The sequence below is a fragment of the Lepidochelys olivacea genome, assembly GCF_965140295.1.
Source record: "Lepidochelys olivacea isolate rLepOli2 genome assembly, chromosome: 13".
Lineage (NCBI taxonomy): Eukaryota > Metazoa > Chordata > Testudines > Cheloniidae > Lepidochelys > Lepidochelys olivacea.
Window position 1 is genome coordinate 7,027,755 of NC_140423.1, and position 12,716 is coordinate 7,040,470.

Sequence of the window (12,716 nt, forward strand, 5' to 3'; positions counted from 1 at the left end):
TCTTTAAAAAAGCATAAAAATGATTATTTCAATTAGCTTCTTTATGCACTTACCCAGATAAATTATCATATTAATAAACTTCTGATAGACTTCCAGAGGCTGCTTAACTGAGGGTTTCTGATCCAGCTAAATTCATGGTCATTTGGACTTGATTAATTTCAGTTGTTTCAGTGAAATTGTCCATTGCCCAATGTCTACTGAGTGTATGTGAGAGAGAAACAGAGAATGGCGCGAGAAAACCTATTTCTGTTAAGGACACTTACCCCACTGATATGACTGACTGGTTTGAAGCTACTGCATTCAACACATGGCAACAGACACCAAAGGCTTGTGCCATTCCCTACCAATAAATTATATTCAAAGATTTTTGTATGATTGATAAATGTTTAAGCTACTGCTGTCCTCTGTCTGAAATATTATCATGTTAATAAAATGTTTAACCAACATATGAAAACATTTGAATAGCAATTTTGCAAAGAAATAGTGTAAATGTTGCACTTAATTGAATTTTCACCTTGAATATATATCCTACCAGCACATACCTGTAGTATATACTGGCTCTCATTTTCCAGTAAGAACTCCATGTGAGACTGTTTTGCCTATAATGTACAGATAACAGAATTGCTTACAACTTTAGGCATCGATCCTGGAGTCACGCACAGACTACTGATCCCATACACAGCTCCATTGACTTTCACAGGCACAAGGGTTTGTACCAGAAGGTCCCATTTCAGGATTGGGGCCTTATTTTATATAATGCTTTACATGCAAACTGTATCCAAAAAATGATTTACAGAGTTAAATAATATCACAGGAAGAGATATAGAGAAGGGAGTAAAGACATGTTTTCAGCTGAGATTTGAAATCAGACAGAGGGTCAATGAAGCAGAAGGGTAAAGGAAGGCGGTTCCAGATGTCAAATGCTCTGGGGAAAAGAGGTTCTAAAGAAGGTCAGCCCTAGGCAAGCAAAAAGAGCTGGGTGGGGAGTCCATGTTGGAGTCCAGTGAGCCAAGGCTTGGGAAAGGCATGGTAAAGGGTGTTGCAGGTTGTCAAGCCAAGGAGAGACGATGGCACAAGTGACACAGCAAGCGCCTGTGGCTGACAAATAAATGATCCGATGACATAATGCGGTCAACGATGGTTGCTCACTGGCGTTGTAGTTAAAATGGCCCCTCATCGTGGTGCCTTGAATTTGTGACTCTCCTATATATCATTACTGTGGGAAATGTCACTCTTACTAATCTATGAGATCCACTCTCTCTCCTCTTGTTCTATGAATAGGACTCACACTGACATTTGTGGAGATTCCATGAGCAGGTCACAGAGACAGTGGGTGACCTCCTGGCGCCAGTGAAGTCAATGGGAGTTTTGCCATTGACTTCACAATGGTCAGCATTTCACCCAATAAGTACACCTCTGAATTTTTTGTCCCCAACTTTGAATGTGTGTTTGCACTCACAAATCTGCTCCTGCAAAGGCAGATATGTGGCTGAAAAAACATTTGCATATGCATTTTTGTGGGCAGTAGAGCTGGATGAATATGGAAAAAAAACTGTCCTTGAATATCTATTTGAATGTTTAAATGAATTTGCTTAGCCTGGGTTCTCCCCCCCACCCCATTTGTGTTTTTCTGCAAATATTTTAGCGAATGAGTTTTACTCGTACAAATACTCCCAAAAAGCACATTTTAAACTCCAACATTCTAACACTTGCCAAATGCAAATTTATTGATTACCCAACAACTGTGAGAAGTTCAAATTGCTATCAGTGAATTTGACCCTCAAATCTGAATGTGAAATTCACACCGATGTTGGTTAGATATGCAAGTCATCCAGTCAGGGAACAGAATTGATGCCATATGTCACATAACTCACCAATACACCAGGGATCGAGAATTTCAAATATTTGCAATGAACCGCTAGCAAATGATCCGCAATGAGCCAACTATTTGTGAACAATCTCAGGTAGCAAAGAAATTGGAGAACTTCCTTGCACTCACTTTGCAAAGAGAAAAAGAGCTGAAATTGGTCAAACTATTTATAATTTTTCTTAGAATTTCATACTCTCAACAAAAATTAACAATCCCAGAAATTTAAGGAAGAGTGACATGAAAATGTTGTTACACTTATGCCTATAAGTGATCTGCACACATCTGCATTCAACTATCACATTTTTCTTTGTGGCGGCCAACTACATTTGAAGCAGTGTAGTTCCTAGTGTGTCAGGTATTAATAGCATTACTTGTCATATCACCATTGTACAAAGAATGATCTTAAATTATTGCTATTCCTCATCAGTATCATGGCTTGACAGGATTCGCTTAAATCCAACCAAAGTGGTTTCCTGCAGCTGTTGATGCTACCACCAAATACATATATAATCTTTGCAGCTACCCATGGGTTTCTTTATTTGTACAATTATGAAATACCTGCATGACCCTCCTAAATTGAAGCTGATTTGATGGTAGAAGCTGAGCAACTGTGGGCACTCAGAATCCTTAAATATTTCAGAAACCAAGAGTTGCAATTTCCCTCATTTCCTTCACTCCCCTAGCAGTAAGCATCGCGGAGGACTTCCCAGTTCCCACTGCACTTCTGGAATGTATTTCTCTCAAAAGCCACTGAACCTCACATAAGATTCCATGGTGAGGCAAGCAGAGAACAGTAGGAAATGATGGTTTCCACAAATGGATATGAAAATGCATTTTCTCCTGTACTTAGAGAAATAACAGCTTTCAGGAAAGATCTAAATCCTACCAACAAGCACTTCATAAATGCAAAAAGGTCACCTTTTGGTGATAGGAAGTTTAAAGAAGATTGCTTTTCTCTGCAAACTCATTTAAAGAATAATCCACTTTATGCTGGTGTTAAATTCATAATTTGTATGGTGTTAAAACAAAAGGAAAGTAAAGGTACTATTTATACACACACACACACACTATAGAAAGATAAATAGATAGATAGAGTTATATGCACGTTAAGAATTGGAAGGAAATTTTATTGTATCTTACACCATTTTTTATTAATTACCTAGAAAAGAATTAAGGTCCCTTAAAGGCATATTTGAATTAAATACTTTGTTGTTATTATTTAGAGGTGAGATTGGCATTGTACAAACACATGGGGTGAAATCCTGGTTCCATTGAAGTCAATGACAAAACTCCTTTTGATCTGAGCACCATCATTGCCAGGAGGCGTTGGAGATGGATCGGTCATGTGCTTCGGATAGAAACTGATTCCATCATCAGAATGGCAATAAGATGGACACCCGAAGGCAAGCGAAAACGAGGCCACCTGAAAACAACATGGCGAAGAGCTGTGGAAGCCGAGCTGAAAAACCTGGGGCACAGCTGGGGAACCATTGAGAGACTTGCCAGAAACAGACAGGAGTGGAGGAGCTTCGTCACTGCCCGAAATGCCAGAGGTGTAAAAGAAACATGATGATGATGAAGATGATGAATCCTGAGAGGTTAACGAGAACAATTTTTTTCCCTCCTCCTTGTAACAACCTTTTATGTACTTGAGAACTGTTATCATGTCTCACCTCAGTCTTCTCTTCTCCCAATTTTTTCAATCTTCCTTCATAGGTCATGTTTTCTAGACCTTTAATCATTTTGGTTGCTCTTCTCTGCTAAAAAGCTTTCCTGAATCAGAGCTTAGCCCAAGATTAAACAGCAGAGCTGGGAAAAGAATGCATGAGTCCTTATTCCTGGTCCAGGGGCTATGCACTGGATCAAACTGCCTCTCCAAGACAATAGGTATCAGACATTACAAAGACATTTTGAGCAACACAGATTCAACACAGAGATGCAAAATGAATTGTCTAGCTCTGTTCTCTACCAATGAATCCCTCCAGGGGTGAAATCCTAGCCCCACTGAAATAATGTCAAAGCTCTCATTGACTTCAGTCATGCCAGGATTTCACCCTAAATGTTCAGGGGTCTTTGGGGAAGTGGAAGCAAGGTTATCTTCACAGCCATAAAAAAAGAGGATTGAAATCTAAGGTCAATAAATAGCTAAGACTAAGAAAATAAAAATGGCTCTGGCAATTCTATTTCACTTTGAAAAGATCAACATCATTTTTCACGTAATGTTTATTCAGTAGAACAACAACTGCACTTGTGCTTTTAAGGTGAAATAAAGGGAGGTGGGGGGGAATACGGGGGCCATGCTCCGGAATGTGCTGCCATTCTAGCCTCCTATCATTAAGCCACATCAGACCTTCATAATCATGGTGTTTAATTAAACAACAGAGGCATAGGGCTATGCATTAATAATGAGGCCTAGCACTTTAGCATGTCAGGCTAAATACAGTTTTAAATTAATAATGTAGCACGGCAACATTAGTGAGAAAATGAAATCTTATTAACAACTTAATAAAGTCCCTTATTTGCTAAAGTTCTAGCTCTCAGGGAACGGTGGGCTGGAAAAGCATTCGCCTCCCATACGGGGGCGGATGGGAGGAGGTATGGTTTTCTCACATCTTCTGCACTTCTATTATGCATAGCTAGATTATCCTCTAAATACTCCCGGGTGTCTGTAAAAAGACACCATATGTCACTTCTAAACCTAGGTGTGACGTGGGGCATAATCTGCATATGTTCTCTTTATATAGCTAGTAAGGGGGGTTACTCCCATTTTATCACTGAGCAATTTACTGTGCAATGTGGGAGGCTATTTATGGGGGCCTAGACCTATGTAGGTTCTTATTGTCTTCACCACCGTCATATCTGAGCACCTCACAATCATTAATGTATTTATCCTCCCAGCATCCCTGCACGGGAGGACACTGCTATTATCCCCTTTTTATGGCTGGATAACTGAGGCGCAGAGAGAGAGATTAAAGTTGGGATTCACAATTATATTTAGGTTCCTACCTCCCATTGAAATCCCATTGAAAACAATGGGAGTTAAGTGCCCAAATAGCTTTGTGAAGCCCACCCTGAATGACTCATTCTAGATCACATGGTGACAGAGCAAAAAATGAAGCTTAGGTCTGGTGAGCCCTAGGTCAATGTCTTAACCAGAAAGCCTTCATAAGAACATAAGAACAGCCATACTGGGTCAGACCAAAGGTCCATCTAGCCCAGTATCCTGTCTTCCGACAGTGGCCAATGCCAGGTGCCCCAGAGGGAATGAACAGAATGGATAATCATCAAGGGATCCATTCCCTGTCACCCATTCCCAGCTTCTGGCAAACAGAGGCTAGGGACACCATCCCTGTCCATTCTGGCTAATAGCCATTGATGGACCTATCCTCCATGAACTTATCTAGGTTTTTTTTTAACCCTGTTATATACTTTGCCTTCACAACATCCTCTGGCAAGGAGTTCTACAAGTTGACCTGCTGCCTATTAATTTCATTTGTGGCCCCTAGTTCTTGTGTTATGAGAAGGAGTAAATAATACTTCCTTATTTATCTTCTCCGCACCAGTCATGATTTTATAGACCTCTATCATATCCCCCCTTACTCATCTGTTTTCCAAGCTGAAAAGTCCCAGTCTTATTAATCTCTCCTCACATGGCAGCTGTTCCATACTCCTAATCATTTTTGTTGCCCTTTTCTGAATCTTTTCCAATTCCAGTATATCTTTTTTGAGATGGGGCAACCATGTCTGCACACAGTATTCGAGATGTGGGCATACCATGGATTTATATAGAGGCAATATGATATTTTCTGTCTTATTATCTATCCCTTTCTTAATGATTCCCAACATTCTGTTCACTTTTTTGACTGCCGCTGCACATTGAGTGGACATTTTCAGAGAACTATCCACACTGACTCCAAGATCTCTCTCTTGAGGGTTAACAGCTAATTTAGACCTCATCATTTTGTATGTATAGTTGGGATTATGTATTCCAATGTGCATTACTTTGCATTTATCCACATTGAATTTCATCTGCCATTTTGTTGACCAGTCACCCAGTTTTGAGAGATCCTTTTGTAGCTCTTTGCAGTCTGCCTGGGACTTATCTTGAACAATTTTGTAGCATCTGCAAGTTTTGTCACCTCACTGTTTACTTCCTGCCTTTAGCACATTTATTTCATGCAAAGTAGTCACTGGCAGAACTAAAACATATGTGGACCCATTCTACTGGCCTTCCTAAGCCAGCTGATGTCAGTCAATAAGCATCTCACCTGAATAAGTACTGAGCAAAGGCTGTGTCCCAGAATATTTAGCCAATCATCTTTGAATGTGTACACACCATCTGGGTCCTCTTCAGCTGAGAGGACAATGAGAAGGGGCCTCAGTGGTGGGAGTGATGTGGAGAAATGGAAAGATACTCACTTTAGGGCCTGATCCAGAGCTCGCTGAGGTCAATGGGAGTTCTTCAAGAGGCTTTGCCTCAGGGCCTCAAAGAACTAACAACAGCACTATCTGCCCCTGGACACAGTCAGTGATGGAAAGAAGGGAGCCGGCCAAAGGAGGGACTGTTCGGGATGTCCAGCACTCAAAATTTATCTTGTGCAGTAGGAAAACTTGGCTTAGAAGGGAAGGAGGCAATGGTGCAAAAATGGTGACACATTAAAGTTCTGTTACTCATTGGGCCAAATCTTACACTAGACATCTCTCGGAAATCAAAAGCATTGCTCTGGATTTGAGGATGGAGTTTCACTGACTGCTTTGATTTGCTTTTTTAATGCAGAAAAATGCTGCACTTGATCATCTGAGTCTGATCATTTTTAACATTTCATAGGCTGTGTCTTGGTATAGAAAAAAATCTCACATTAAAGCAGGCGAGATGGAGAGGGGCAGACTGCTGGTGTCCCAAGGGCCAGAAGGTTGTCTGCCCACTTACATGGATGTCCCAGGCTGAAGAGGTAGGAGTTTTCAAGACAGAGGGCAAGAGAGAAATAAATTCCTTCCTGTGCCCAGCATGGAGGCATCTAAATGGAAGTGTGTGGAGGATTGTTCATGTATTTTATTTCTTTGGTCTAATATACAGTGGTGACACCCACTTTTCCCTAGTTCTGGGAATTATGGGAGGCAGCTCCTCACACACATGTGCGTGCGCTCCAGCGAGAGTTGGATTGGGCCCTAATTGAGCCATTCTTCTAAGACAGATGGGCATGACTCCCAGGAAGAGTGTTATCTTCCATATACCATGTTTCCAAACAAGCATCTTGGTTTTCCATGCGAGTCCCACTGAAGAGCGAATCCAGGTGTTCCACAAGTTAGACGAGAGACTCCCATTCTGCCATGTTCCTGTTTCACTAGTGTGAGAGCCCAACTCCCGCAGGAGGGGAATGCAAAGTCCAGAAGAGACCTCAAAGTGGGGAGTTTTGCCTTAGCACCAGATGTCCTAGGGAGGTTTGTACAAAGCAGGAGCTCTCGTTTGCCACACAAATACTGCCAGCTCTTCTCCTGCAACAGATGCCCATGCCTCTGGGTTCCACTTGTTCACAGTCCATGTTTGGAGCATGCAACCCAACAGCTCTCCAAGATGGCCAAGGCTTGCAAGACGCAAAACATCTATGACATTAAAATCATCTCTTGGGCATCCTTCGCTGCCAGTTGCCCCCACTTTACATAATGAATAGACTAATGGGACTGAGTCTGACTGCACGACAACAGGGGACTCCTCGGGGCTACCCTCATCCCAATAAAAAAATCACCATCATCATCTCACTACAACCCCTTGTGTTTCTACATTAGGCTCACAAAACTCCAGACAGCGAACCCTTGTAACAAATATCCTTCAATTGCTTTTTAACTGCGATGAGGACAGGATTTGAGATCTGACCTTTCATTCCTCTCTCCTTTTCTTTCCTCCAATTTATTAATATTTAAATCTCCACACGGTGTAAAAATCATTTCTCCAATGACGCCAGAATGGGAGGGATAGAAATCAATAGCCAGTTTCTCACAAGACACATTCAATCCCCTCTTAATCTATTTTCAACTGCTCCCCTGTCTGATTAGAACAGCCGGGACTCTGCTAACGCTTGGATGCTCCGGTTGCAGTGTGGGGGAAAGGTCCCAAAATAATGGAAAGACCTTCTGGAAAGGAAAGGAAAGCTTGGCTTTTATCACTCCTTTTGTGGAATATCTGGGGGAAGGTCTAAGAGCCCCAGTCAAGAAGCAGGGACCCCATTGTACTAGGCATCATACAAACACAGAACAAAAAGACAGTTCTTGCCCCAAAAACATAGGCACCGACTCCGTGGGTGCTCTGGGGCTGGAGCACCCATGGGGAAAAATGGAGCACCGGCAGCCCCCCATCAGCACCTTCCCCTTCTCCCCCAGCGCTTCCTGCCCACTGCCAGTCCCCACCGATCAGCACCTCCCCCCCTCACTGTGCCTCCCGCCCGCCACAATCTGCTGTTTCATGGTGTGCTGGGGGGGGGGAGGGGAGGGGAGAGCGAGGACTCGGCACGCTTTGGGGAGAGGGTGGAATGGGGCGGGAAGAGGCGAGGCGGGGGTGGAGTAGGGACAGGAAGAGACAGGGTGAGGGTGCAGTATTGAGGGAAGGGGTGGAGTGGGGATGGGGCCTGGGGCAGAGCCGGGGGTCGAGCACCCCCCCCCCAGATCAATGAAAAGTTGTGCCCGAAAAGATTACAATCCGCAGTCTTGGGCCAGATTCGGCTCTCCGCTACGCTGTCTATGCTGGTACAAAGTGGTTGCCAAAGAGCTGTCCGGTCTCCCCATGGAATGCCCCAGCATAAGAGTCTCTTTTGCAAGCATCCCTCACACACTGGAGTAGGGCATTCTTCCATGCCAGCTATTCCCTGGACGCCATAAACCCTCCATAAAGCCCCCAGGAGCCATGGCAGCTGGGATGCACTCCATGTTGGCTGCCCTGTGCCAGGAGGAGCCGAACCAGCCCGTGGCAGCCCCAGGATAGGGGAGGCACAAGCCACTTCCTTTCAGTTCCCACATTGGGCTCTGCAGAGATGGCCTGGAGGCCTCAGAGGTTGCGGGGGCAGGGGGAGTGAAGGAGGGGCTGCTCCCACTCCCATTGAAATTAGTGGGAAATTTCTCATTGCCTTCACCAGGAGCAGAACATGTCCCAGGTCAGTGCAGAGATAGCCAGCAGAGTGGGGCACGTATGACGTGGCCCAAGCGCTGCTAAACACCCGATGCACCCCAATGATTTAGAAAGATACCATTTAAAATGCCCCACCCTGAAAGTAGCAAAGTCTGGGTTAGACTAACCCTAGTCCATCCACCTTAATGCCTCTGGAACTCAGGCTTAAGCAAGTGAATCCTTAACATCATCCCTGGGAATAGAACCCTGGTCTCCTGATTCCCAGTCTAGAGCAGCCTGGTGAATGTATTTCTATTCCACCTGGAATGCCCAGCAATTATGTAAGGATAATCCACAACAATTTAAACTACTGAACATGCAGATCACCTTGTCCCTGCCTGCTGCTACTGTAGCTGCTTGTTTATTACTTTACTCTTTGCAGAAAAGTAGCTAACATATTGACAGGGTATATAGTGTTGTCCCCCCCCCACCCCGTCCAGAGGATGGCAGGGAAAGGGTTAACACTCTCCCTTTGGCTGGAGGAAGGCTCACAGCTGCCTGCCCTGAGCTGGGCTGGGCCAGGCCAGCTATAGGCCATCAACTAATTCCCCACACACCCTATAAGAGAGTTGCTGTGAGGCACTGAGGCTACTATGGGCATGAGAGGAGAAAAGGGGTGGTTGGAGTTTGTTTTGCGTGTGCTTGGGGGTGGGCTAAAGCAGGCTGGGCCTTATCCCCTTGACTTCAGACAGTGACTGGGGGAGGCCTTGTTGCAGCTGAGCCTGGGCTTTAGAGGGGTGGGGTATTTTTACACTGATTTTTTTTTTCTGTTTTACAGCAAAGCTCCCCCTAAGAATGCAGGTGCTTTCCTCGTCCTCCTCTGTGCTGCTTGTCTCATAGACCTCTGAGTACATCCCTTCCTTCAGCACCAACAATGACATACTCTGAAAGCACATAAGGAATGTTAGGGGTGTGATACTAGCCCCTAGAGGTTCTAACCAATACTAGGGCCCCCTTGTGCAAGGTACTGTGCATATACCGAGCAAGAGACAGTGCCTGCCACTCAGAGCCTCATCTAAATGGACCAGAGGTGGGACAGGAAACAGAGGCAGGATGTGACTTGACCAAGGTCACGTGGCAGATCAGTGGTGGACCTGGGAAGAGCAGCCAGGTCTCCTGATTCCCAGTCTAGTACCCTAGCCACTGGGCCAAGTTGTTCTGAGGAAGGGGAGTGCTGCTCATTAGTCTCACCTTCCTAAAACAGTCTGTGACCACTACAGTCCTGCTTCTGGAAGAACAAATCTCATCCCCTAAGCACAATGTAGACAATAGGACCCCACCTTTCCCCAAGGCTGAGTATGTCATCACCATGCCCAGCCTACAATGGCTTGAGGAACAAATAACCCCAGTGTCCCCACTACGATATCCACAGATCTGCTATGGTAGTCCTCTGAGGCAGTCTCTCTTCTTCAATCTGCAGCCCTTCTGCAGCCTGCGTCTTCACACTCTTACAGCTGACCAAGGTATCAGGTGAAGAAGGGCTGCTTCTGAAATCAGTTCAGCACAACTACATAATTAACCAGGTTTACCAGCAGAGGGTGCTACAAGACCGATTAATCTGCTCATGCAAATAGAGAGAGAAAGAGTACCGAAACATACAGGGAAGCTATGATACTCCCAACAGCCCATGCAAAGCAAATGGCACTTCCATTCCTCTTTCGAACGTATTTCATAAGTCAAGGCCTAGGCACTGGAAGATTCACCAGCTCTCTTCCCTCCAGGAGAAATCTATTCAAAAGGAGAAACAATTAGAAACTCTCTACTAAATGTAAAATGCACGATATTCTCATAACCATCTTTTTGCTGCCACCTAGTGGGGAAAGAAGAAACATGTAGGTGGCAGAGTGAGACCTGCACATCGGGAGCCTGCTCATTTAATCAACCTCCTGCTACTTCAAGAGACTGCCTGAAAATAACGCCAAAAGTTCTGTGTGGGGTTTTGCTCCACCTCTATTGGACGGCTACCTTCATTAAGCAATTTATCAGTCCCTTGAGAGACAGCTGAGGATTTTTTTAGCGTACAAAGGTTTGTGCCAAATGATCATACTCAAATAAAAGCAACAGAGCTTAGAATTGTAAAAGCAAATAATTCTGGCCCAAAGTGCGCCATCCTCGTGGTGCAAGTGTCATAAAAGAGGTCTGGGCCTTGCCCCTGCTAAGAAGCAACATATTGCCCATCAGCTTTTAAAAAGACATGGCTCCACCACCACCTCAAATGCTCTCCCATCTGTATCTGGCTCCCACACGATTCCTTAGCTGTGATCTCCATCTGTCTGGCCCACTTTGACACGCTTGCCATTCTTTGCTGTATCATTACTTTAGAATGACCATGAACACAGCGTTTAATCCTCAGTAGGGCCAAATTCACATTCGGCATAGCTAACCGATGGGGAGACAAAGGTGTTTCTGCACGACCTTTACAGCTCCCCCAGTCCTGGGGCTGGCTGGAGACCCAGCTGAATGTCAGAGCAACCCTGGCGGCTCTAACTCACCCCAGCTGGGACTGCTCCCTCTGCTGGGGGTTGGTAGAGGACAGCATACTCTGACCATACCTCCTGGAAACTCCATCTATCCCAAAAATAAACCTGTGCACATGGGGGAAGCATGCTTAGAGTCAGATACTTGGGTTTTACACTACCAGGGGTTCTTCCCCCCGCCCCACCCCCTGACAGGAAAATCCCTTGCTGCCCTTTCAGGGAATCGCTGAGTCCCCTTTGTGACGAAGCAGCATGAAGGGTAGTTAATCTAGGCCAAGAACCTGGCTGGTCAATTAGTTAAAAGCATTGACCGACTAATTCTTGACCCCAATGGGGTAAGCAGAAAACACAAAGGGAGATATTAAAGCTAATTTGTTTAAAAATAAAGCTAAGCCATTAGCGGGTCCATTTGCCCAGAAAACACCTCTGAAAACCAATATAGCAGAGGAATTGGATCCACCACTCAACACCAGCTGCTTCTAAATGGGAAGAGAGGAGATGAACTAAGGAAAAACTGCCCCACCACAGTCAATCAATGTCTCCAGCCATTTAAGAATTGAGGGGCCAGAGTGCAAGCTCACAACAATGTCTAGGAGGGAGGGCACCCAAGACTGTGGCGGCTAAATAGCACAAAACATGAGTCACAGATACTGAAATTCAAGTATATTCCCAGCGAGAACTAGGTGAATAATCAAATCACTCTGTCATACATAATAATATCTAACCCTCGTCTTGCACTCTTCATCGGTAGATCTATCTCGACATTCTGAGGGAAAAAATGACATTTTCCAAAACAAATTACTCAATAAATATGTTTGTGAATTATCTGCCAGTTTCTCCCCAAGCTCCTCAAATCAGCCATTTCTTTCTAAGAGCGAGCCATGGTACAAAGGTGCAGGAAAGAACAGGACATCAGGAATGCCTGATCCAGTTCTAATCCAGTCTCTGACAGTGATTCCTTCTCTGCTTTTGTTTCTGCCTCTGTAAAAGGCAGATTATAATATTCCTTTGCATGATTCAGAGCAATCTTGTGAGGATTAATTAATTCTGTAATGTGTTTTGAAGATGGCAATGTGAAGTATTTTTATGCCTTTCTATTACGCTCCCTTCCATGCCCTCGATTGTATCACATCACGGGAGGGAATTGCCTCCAGTGGCCTAACTGGCAAAAATGTGAGTTCCATTGAAAACAAGCCAGGAAGTTTGCTAC